The 10,000-nt window shown below is 40.3% G+C and overlaps 1 protein-coding gene across 7 annotated transcripts in view; it reads left to right on the top strand.

The window, feature by feature from the left end:
- LOC147030577 (zinc finger protein Helios-like) overlaps positions 1-10,000 on the top strand; it is a 97,483-nt gene that overhangs the window by 13,771 nt on the left and 73,712 nt on the right. Inside the window, exon 1 of one of the 7 annotated variants that reach the window (XM_085874791.1) lies at positions 8,223-8,306. The exons of the other annotated variants lie outside the window; for them this stretch is intronic. The gene's annotated coding sequence lies outside the window, so the exon portion shown is untranslated. Of the gene's footprint in view, positions 1-8,222; positions 8,307-10,000 lie in introns of those variants that run through there. 7 annotated transcript variants of the gene reach the window in all.

Below are 10,000 nucleotides of genomic sequence, written 5' to 3'. Positions count from 1 at the left end.
ACATTGTCTTTCACGAAGAGTCGAGGAGTTATCGCCAGAAGCCTGAACAAATTACAAATCCATGTCACCTTCAGTCAAATGTCAGGCCTGGTCAGCGGTTCATGAAAGACTTCACCCAAAACGTTGCCCAGCTGATCCCACAAGAATGGGAGAATAATTGGGGTCGTTATAGAAGAAGAAGTAGAAGTAGAAGTAGGATTACTGATCACCTTTTCTGGTGTTTTGACAATTTGGTTACAGCCCTGAACACATGTCACTGTAATCTCTGTCACATCACTTGGTGCTAAATACTTTGCATCACCTTGTAAATCCTGGAGTCCAAGGCTACATGAAATTATTTTTCACAATGATTCAAAACACAAGTTAATACAAGATGTTTGTTATTTTTAGACATACGTTTTCCATATACTAGTAGATTCTTGAAAAAATGAAATATTTAAGATGAATTATGGTAAAGAAGCAAAACAACTGGAGAAAGAAATATATAACGAGGTTAAAAAAAATCTTCCAGATGAGGTAAAAAGTTTTACTGTATTTAAAGAAATGGTCTCAAGAATTGTCATCTCTGTAATGGTTGTGCGGTTTATCAAACAAGGTGTGTAAGTGGAGGTTAAAAATGTAATTATAATTTTAAAGGGTCACTATTCAATATTAAAATACATATTTAAAGTTATAATCTTAAAAAGAAAAGAAAAAAACAAGTTGAATAGTCGCATCAAAAATTGTTTTATGTCAGTCACTAGATAAAATAATAATAATAATAGTATCACATATAAAGATTACTTAATCGATACGTTGCTTGTAAATATAGATATAAACGAGTGTATTTTGACCTGCAGACAACTTAACGATAGATAACAAAGTTGTTCTCAATTGTCTTTGGAACAATAAAAACGCCATCTTCTTTATATTTCTAATTTTGACTTCTGATGACGTCTTTACTCATAAATGCAATCTGTAAGGTGGTGTTTGTGATAAGAGTTAGATTTATCTCATTTAATATTTTAACCTTTCCTCACCTAAATTAAATGCTTGGAAGATCAGCTCAGCACCTACAGTATATAATGTAAGTATATGCAATGAGGCTACTTGATGTCTACAATTGTTATATTGTGTAAGATGCATGATATATGTATAAGGATAGTTCTTGGCTGGTGATCAACCATACAATTTTCAACTGAATGCAAACTCGGTGGATGTTATTGAATCCTATTTTGTTTGCAATTTAACCAGGGACCAGACAAAGTAACAGTGAGTAAGATACAGACTGATCTATTTTGCCACCATATCATAGTATTGTTGTGGGCTGGGGGTCGGTGGCGAGAATGACCGCTAGGTGGGTGAGGTTACGCCCTCTCCCACCAGACTCCCCGGAATTGTAGGCCGTCGCTCCGGATAATTCCGTGAGCTGGCGGGTCGCTGAACCGACCGTGGACGCCAATATCTCAACCGCGTAGCGTAGGGTCTGTTTGTCTAAAACCAATTTACCTAATTAACTACGCGATTTCGACTACCGGGGAAACCATGCCCTCGGCACGTCTTGCTCGAACCGGGTCACACTACCGACTGCGGTAGAGTTCCAACTACCGACTACCAACTCCGGTTCGGGTGCAGCTGAGCGGAAACTGCCAAAGCCGTGCCGGCTGTGATAGACCGATTACCGGGGATGAAACCCCGCTTATACTCAGACCCGGACCATAAGAAGGGACAGAAACGGACTGGGAACATTTCTAATAAATTTATAAACAGTAAAATAGAGACAAAGGCAAGACTTGACGCGAATATGCAATCAGGGAAATATTTACAATCAGTCCTACATGCAGACACACACACAAAAATTTACAGGCCAACACGCAGACACACACACACAAAAATAAAAGAAACCCAGAGTTCTTTATTGGACCTTCCAGCCGATGTGAGAGAGAGTGAGAGAGAGAGAGAGAGAGAGAGAGAGAGAGAGAGAGAGAGAGAGAGAGAGAGAGAGAGAGAGAGAGAGAGAGAGAGAGAGAGAGAGAGAGAGAGAGAGAGAGAGAGAGAGAGAGAGAGAGAGAGAGAGAGAGAGAGAGAGAGAGAGAGAGAGAGAGAGAGAGAGACACGAGCTGGGGGTCAGAGTCCGGATGGGTACCTGGCCGTCGGAGAAAGGGGTCACTCCGTGCTGCGGCACCAGCCAATGGTCGTCGGCCTGGTCCCAGTCGCACGTGGGGGACTCGTGGTTCATGGCGGAGCTCGAGTGGTGAATAGTCGGGGTCCACGGAGGGAGGTCGGGGTCGCTCTGCCCTTCCTTGTGGAGGCCCAGCAGAGACGCGTTTGCCGCCTCTGACCCTCTGCTCAACCCTTGTGACAGCAACAACCAACTAATAACTCGTAACAGCCCCTTTTAACCACTGCTCTTAACCACTCAAGAACTCTAGCGCAATCCACATGTCATTTTTATAGATCCCCCTCGATAGGGGACGGGCCTTGGTGAAGCCAACATCACTGTTCGCCCCGATTGGATAGAGCTTCCATGGGTCCGCCCTCTCTGGGAGGGATTTTGGCCAGGCCGGAAAAACCCATTCACTCTACTGCAGACTCGCTAAAAAGGATCCACCGCCAGATTGAATTGGGATGCTGGAGGAAGCGGCCAGGAACGGCTGCAAGACCCTGCCTTGACAAGTCAGTGTTTGTAGACATCGGGTGGGTAGTGGGTCGTGATGGGGAATGGAATGGTTGTTGGTTGTTCGTTGGATGTAAAGTTTAAATAACCTAACTAAAAAGAAGTAGCAACGCACGTTTTTTATTCTCCCACTAGACAAAAGGAAGGGAATCTTACTACACATGTACTTAACGGGATAACTGACTTTTGGGACCTGTATGTTGAATGCAAATGGTTTCCAGATCCGTAACAGTATATATCCGAAACGTGTGATGTGAACAAGTACTTTGACGGACCTGATGGCCTTATTAGTCCCCCTACTAGTTTCACCACAGGGGACTATAGGTTTGCGCTCCGTCTATCATGCCTGTGATTTTTCAGACTTTTTTCCATACCTTTAAATATATTCAACTGAAACTTGGTACATGGCTTTATTATGATAAGTTACAGAACAAGTTCGAGTTTCAGGGTGTTTCGTCAATTTTTTTAGAGTTGTGCCCTTTTTGGATTTTGAAAATATCACATCAGTGGTGGATATGTATTGCAAAGGAATGTTCGCTCTTGTTTTTATCTCATTAATTTTTTTAATACTCTCTCACATTGGATCAGGATGGAATGCACCAAGGCAGCATCTTGGGGCTAGTTTTGCTCTTATGTTGTCCCAGAAAAAGATACAACAATTGTATGTCCAAGACAACACTTTCCCGCTTTGCAGATTATCCCTCAATATACTATATGATACCCCCAACACAACAGCAAACCGGCAGCAGCTGTATTCCTCTCAGCATATCTGGAAAGGATCAGATGCTTATCTGACCAGAATATATATCATTCAATCCAGTAAGGTGTCATATTCTCACCTTGTTGCTCTAAATTCTAAAAGAATGGTCACCTCGTCAAGCAACCTTTCTACTTTTTTGATCAGCTGCTGGAAGAGGTTCAATCTCTTGAACTCCTTTGCCTCGTCAACAGCCAAAACCTTACCCGGGAAGACCACATCATAAGGACAACATGTTCTTGCAGTAACATTCTCCTTGTTGACCTTCTAAAACCCAGGTTTACTTCTCACCTGCACTCCTTTGTTCCTCTATTTTGCCACCTGTGGAACTCCCTCCCTCAGTCAAGATCATCCATCCTCCATCACAGCAACAGATTGGGTATTCTCCGTCATGCCAAGTCATTTCTCAATTATTTGAAGTTCTCACAGCTTACAAAGACTTTGCTCATATATCAGTGGAGTGCTGCTCTCAACTATATGCTGGTTGTCTGACTTCACAGTGATGGCTATGGTAGAATCTAAAGTTCTCACCATCATTGACATCTCCCACAAAGAACCAAAGGCAAAGGGCCTGGCGTTCTATCATTGCAGACAGGTTGGTGGCCTCTCTGTTTTCTCCTTTCTCCCCCTCCCTTTCACTCATGCAGCAATATGCATCTCTCCAGCACCACAAGGACACCACGTTCTTGCAGTGACCTTCTCCTTGTTGACCTGCTAAAATCCAGGCTTACTGTTCACCTGCAATCCTTTGTTCCTCTATTTTGCTACCTGCGGAACTGCCTTCCAGAGTCAGGAACATCCAGCTCCTCCTTTCAGGGATTCAAAGCGGCAGTTCACCATGATCTTGTATCATCATCCATCACTTCCAGTGATCTTTTCTGCCTCTGTTAATGCACCCAAACCCCTCTAACCTGCAAGTTCTCATCTCATATTTTCCTGTTCATTCATCCACTTGGTTGTTTGTGTCCAGTCATTTCCCCACTACCACACTGCCAGTATGCTACCTTTCTTTTATACACTCCCTTGCTCTACCATGAGCCTACATTATATATCCTCCCGAAAAACCAATAAACAAAGTACCAAATAGCAAGCCGACTAGGTTTCAAAGCCTATCACCACTGACGTTCTGTTCTCTAACTTTTTTTTTTCTAAATCAGCACCCGGTTTTCTCAAATGCTTCTATTATATGATTTTTAAACAAATAAAAAAGGCAGAAATTCCATCATTTGGCATTTTGGTTGATAAATTTGCTTCTGACACTAAACTCCATGGAGTATTCGATTTATGGTTGTTTCTAAATGTCATTCGTTATAATTATTATTCCATGAGCCAGCTCGGATACTGTAGAGAAGTAGCTGTAAACATATATTCAAATGGAAGAAAAAAAACTTGATCTTCTGGTTATGACTTGATTATAAAGTGCAATTATTTTAGAACAATAGGTGTATAGTCAGTTTCCAGGAATGACATGACATTCTTTTATTCACTGTGTATATCCCTTGGGATATTGTAAAAGCTTTTTCTCCCTCTCCATTGACCTGGCTTTTATTACAGTAACACGTCGCACAATGACATTTTTATCCTTGTCATTCATTAAAGGAAGTACAGTATAGCCAATCTGTGACTTGTCGGAAATGTGATTTACACCTTAAAAAGAAAACTATTATAGCATTACATTGTCTATCAAAAACCCATCTCTCTACAAATTTGTGCACAGAATCCACCCCCTTAACTTCCCACACACCCATATAAACATAACATATAATTAAACCTTATAGCTATGTTGGGCAAATTTTTAGATGATGAGTCTGAAGCCATGTTGATGGTGAAAAAAAGTGGAGTTAAAGTTAGAAACTCAACGATTGCAGTGTGGGGGTACATTTAGTATTCCAAAAACGCCCCAAAATAAAATGCTGTCAGACAGGCAAGCTTACATTCCCCATTGTTGAAGATCTGCTTTGGAAGGTTAGTAGGAAAGATGTTGTGTTAGACTTTGGCCTTGGCCTGACAACGTTCTTTATCTACTCTGAGGTTCCAACTTTTATACACCTGCTTTCTATTTAATCGTGTCAGTCATTCGTAAAATTGTTTTCACTACAGCAGACATGGCAATAAATTATGTTTATAAGCAGGAGTTAAGGGAATCATTCAGATCGAATTCAGGGTGCCGGCAACAAATCGCCTACTCTTTATGAAAGATGCTGTGGGATTTTTAACGTCTACCGGCAACCAATGCTGGTGGATGGGTCCCTCTTGTACTCTTATAATGTCCCATATGATGGGCAGGCATGATCATTTCTGCAGTGCTTTGCCTGTGAAGCATCAGGGTAGCAGTTTAAGTCAGCTGGCAATCAAATCCAGACTCGACAGAACGCATGTGTTCTTCCAGTCTGGTTAAAATCCCCAAATCCTGGCCTGCTGCACACCTCCATCCTTTTATTCTTCTTTTGTTCCATCTGTGGAATCACCTTCCTGAGGCTGTTCAATCCCACCCATCTTCAATATGATGTTGCACGAACATCTCGTGTCACCCTATCCCTACTCGTGATCTTGTCTACCCCCCCTCCCCCCATGAACTAACCTGACATCATCGTCCCACTTTCAAGTTGCTATGTTTTCTCCTCCCCTCTCTCCTTTCTTTTCCTGTTCGTTTTATTCATTTCCTTGCTTATTTTGTCCAACTGTTGCTATCCTCTGTCAGTTTGTTGCCTTTTTACTGTCACCTCACTCTTCAATGAACTTCAATCTTTTATAAATAAATAAAAACCTCAAAGGTAAGTGTGTGACCCCTGAGCTCAAACTTTATTGAAATTAATTGGAAATTGTATCATTGCATGCTTCACACATTACAATGTGCTCGCTCTTTGATTAGTGAAATTAGTATTTTCTTTGAAAGAAAAAAAAGAAGAATTAAATAATTATCTGCATTGATGCATTTTTGTTAAATAACAAAAGATATTGGGGTGGTGGGGAGTGGGGGAGAAAAACCTGACACTTTCTTGCCACACCCATCAAGGGCACAGGTCAGAGAGTTATTTCTGCTATTGTTGTGAATTTGTCATTTTGCTATGGAACTGGCTCAAAAGCTTGTTCTTCTTACAGATACCTATGGGATCTAAAGCATCTAAGAGGGAATGCAGTTGAACGACCAGCTTAAGCTTCATCCACAATATTATGTTGTTGGTGATACAGTATTGCGAGTGCCACAGTAGTACAGCAGTGTATCGTTGGATTTGACTTCAAAAAAAGGAAAGACAGGTTTGAAAAGCGAATTCTACCCTTCCTGGAGTGAAGTGAACACTATACAAACTGCTAGAAAGCTGAGCTGTTTGCAATTTACTCTATGGGAAGCATTTCAATTCATCAAGGTTCAGGTCATGTGTGCTGTTTAGCCGATATCATACCACATTAGCCATGCATTCAATGCATAAAGAGAGCTCTTTTGACTGATATTAACGTCATGATAGCAATTCCATAAACCTCTGCACAGTCTGATGTCGCCTTCGACATGAACCTTGATCTGAACTCAAATGGTTTTTATTTCAGCATGATAGCTTCCTGGACAGACATATTTTCGAAACCTGAGCTGTTTGCAACAGCTCAGATTTCACAAATATGTTTGCATTTTTTTTCCCCAGTAGATTACTGCAAAAGTCTCTTTTTCATACTCGTCAAATTCCCATTAATGTTGATCATGAGATTCCTCATTTTGGAGCACATCAGTCGTGGATCTGTCCAAGAAGATATTTAACACTAAATACATGATGTTTTTGACATGGTTTGAAATTATTTTTGGAGTTGATTTTCTGTGTAGCAAATGTAAGTCCTACTTACAAACACTTCATAGTAATCAAACAAAGTGGCACAAATTGACCTGAAAGATTTCTTTGATTACCACTTCATCAAGCAAATGACATTGATGATCACAAATCTCTTGGAAGTGCAGAGCATCACAAACGACTGACAATGCAGTACATTCGAATAAATAACAGGACCTGTTCAATAAATTTGTTTATAAATGGATCCCAGTTGGGAGACTTTCTGTCTGATAATTTGGGCTTTCTCCAAAACTGGGAGAATCCTGGTTAAAGCAAGAGAGCTGAGTTTGTTTTACTTATGGGCTGAGCTGGTTTTCCATTTATAACAAAGGGATAATTTTATAATATTTTAGTGTTGATGCTTTATAACACATTTTGATCACTATGCTAGGATATGGAAAAAACTCCTCTTCTTGTGACAGGTGTTATAATACTGGACTCAAATTCAGTCCAAAAAAGAAATCTAACGCAGGTAGGCTGGCTTAACGTCCTTTCTAACACACGTCATATACTCCTTGCCGACACCACACCAAAATGGCAGACTGAAATTTAATTCTGATTCAGTAAGGTTGTTACTTCTACACTAAATACTCCGATGTTACATGGCCTGGAACTATGGCTATGTTTAATGGAATGCTGAGTTCTCATGTGGAATTGTTAAAAAAAAAACTAACATGAGTGCGAATATAGGAAATAATCAGATTACAAAAGGATTTCATTCAATGTGACGAGGACAACCCAAAGACTGAGATGGCAAACTTAGAAAAGCTATTTGTAAACACAAATAAATATAAACATGACAAGGTTCTGAAATGTCCTTGAAAAGGAGGAAATGATGCATTAAAGATTAAAAAATTAACCATTGTGTAGTTCAATAATTTGGTTTCAGCAAAGGTAAAAATTCTTACATATTCTTGGACATGTTAAAATGCAGTTTGTTTATAGACATGCTCATTTGTTTTGTCCTGTTCTCTGATTTTGTGGTGATCAGGACAATGTGTTGTTTCCTTGAGAATATTTAGTGTGAATTGCGATACAAACCTTTCTTGGGATTTCACCGAATTGATGTCATTGTGTGAGTATTGCCATTTGATGTGAACCATTTTGATTTTCTTAGGACATTTACAGTTTGCATACTGATGGGCATTTTTGGAAAACAATGAAGTTTGTGGAGAATTGTGTGCTGCTTGTATTGACTTTTCAGGTTGTATATTACGGTTGTTTACTATGGGATGTTACAGTATATTTTTTAAGTGTGTGTGTCCGCATGTGAGAGTGTGAGAGTGATATGACATGATGTATGTATGTATATATATATATATATATATATATATATATATATATATATATATATATATATATATATATATATGTACACGTTTTTTGTTTTACTTATGGGCTAAGCTGTTTGGGCTTTCTCCATTATCTCCACACCATGTAAACACTACACGGGGGGTGGGCCACGTTGGGTAACCAATCACAGCTGAGAGGGTGAATAGCATTGGAAGTCTCATGTATGTACTATTTGTGAATGTCTTTCCATCCATCCATTCCATCCATTGGGACCATACTCTCTGCAGAGCGTTGGTGCTGCCTAAGCAGTCTCCTGGGCTATTGGGCACAATCCTGGACAGGTCGCCACTCCGCCAAAGCATACCAGCAAGCTGGCACTCATTTTTGCCAACCTCAGAAGGATGACAGGCTGAATCAACCACACCTCATATTAATTCAACAGCCAAACAGGATTTGAACTCAGGACCCTAGGATCCCAAGCCCACCACTCTAACGATTAAGCAAACACCAGGCATATGTCGTTACAGCTGTGGAGGAACTCTGAGAAGGGTTTGAAACTGCAAAGGGCTTACCTTGCATAGCCTTTCATGATTGCTTTATGCAGCTTCTTCAGCTGGAAGAGCATGGGAGAAAATTATATATATATATATATATATATATATATATATATATATATATATATATATATATATATATATATATATATATATATATATATATATATATATATTAGGGTGTTTCACTCATGGTGGTAAAAAAATGAAATTTGTTGAAAATTGTCAGAAGGGGTGTCCCCTTGTTTCTTATGACCCATAAATATTTTAGGCAAATACTTGGTTTGATTCGTCAATATTTACTGGTCCCACAGTTGGACAAGATTCCACATTTCAAGTGAAACTTCGAAAAAATCAAATGGAGAAGACAAAAAATTGCAACGAACGTTTATTGAACTGAAAATGAACAAAAAAAATTATGAAAAAGAAATGTAGAACAATCATGCAAGTAGAGCAGGGCAATCAAATCGTTGGGCTCAAGGAGCAGGAGGGAACTTAGCATTCACTCCAGCCTTTGTTCTCTTGACGGTCTTGCGGTCATGATGAACAACTTTGAGGAGGAACTCCTTCTGCTGCTCGTCTTCGGTTCGGGCTTGGAGTTTTTGTATCAGTGCCACTCCTCTCTCTCTGCTGCATCATTGGTGACCTGCAGGCCTCGGACGGTGGCTCAAGTTCGTGGATCTTGCAAAACATCTTCCACGTTATGGGTAGTGACCATCCTCCCAGCAAAGATCCCAATGGCCTCTAGTGTTCGCCCTGTTACCAATTTGGAAAGACCGTCAGGGAGAGTGAAGTTCTTCTTTTCAAGTCTCTTGAGTGCTTTCGAGGTTGCTGGATGGCTTAGGTTCTTGACCATGGCCGCCCGGTCATCGGGAGACACTCGTTCGTCGAAGAAGGCTAGGGCCACTCCTTGCTCTGAGAG

Source organism: Eptatretus burgeri, chromosome 3 (assembly GCF_056783735.1).
Source record: "Eptatretus burgeri isolate ZD-2024b chromosome 3, Ebu_testis_v1, whole genome shotgun sequence".
NCBI lineage: Eukaryota > Metazoa > Chordata > Myxini > Myxiniformes > Myxinidae > Eptatretus > Eptatretus burgeri.
Note: the sequence above shows the minus strand (reverse complement) of the source record. Positions and strands in the feature narration are given on the sequence as shown.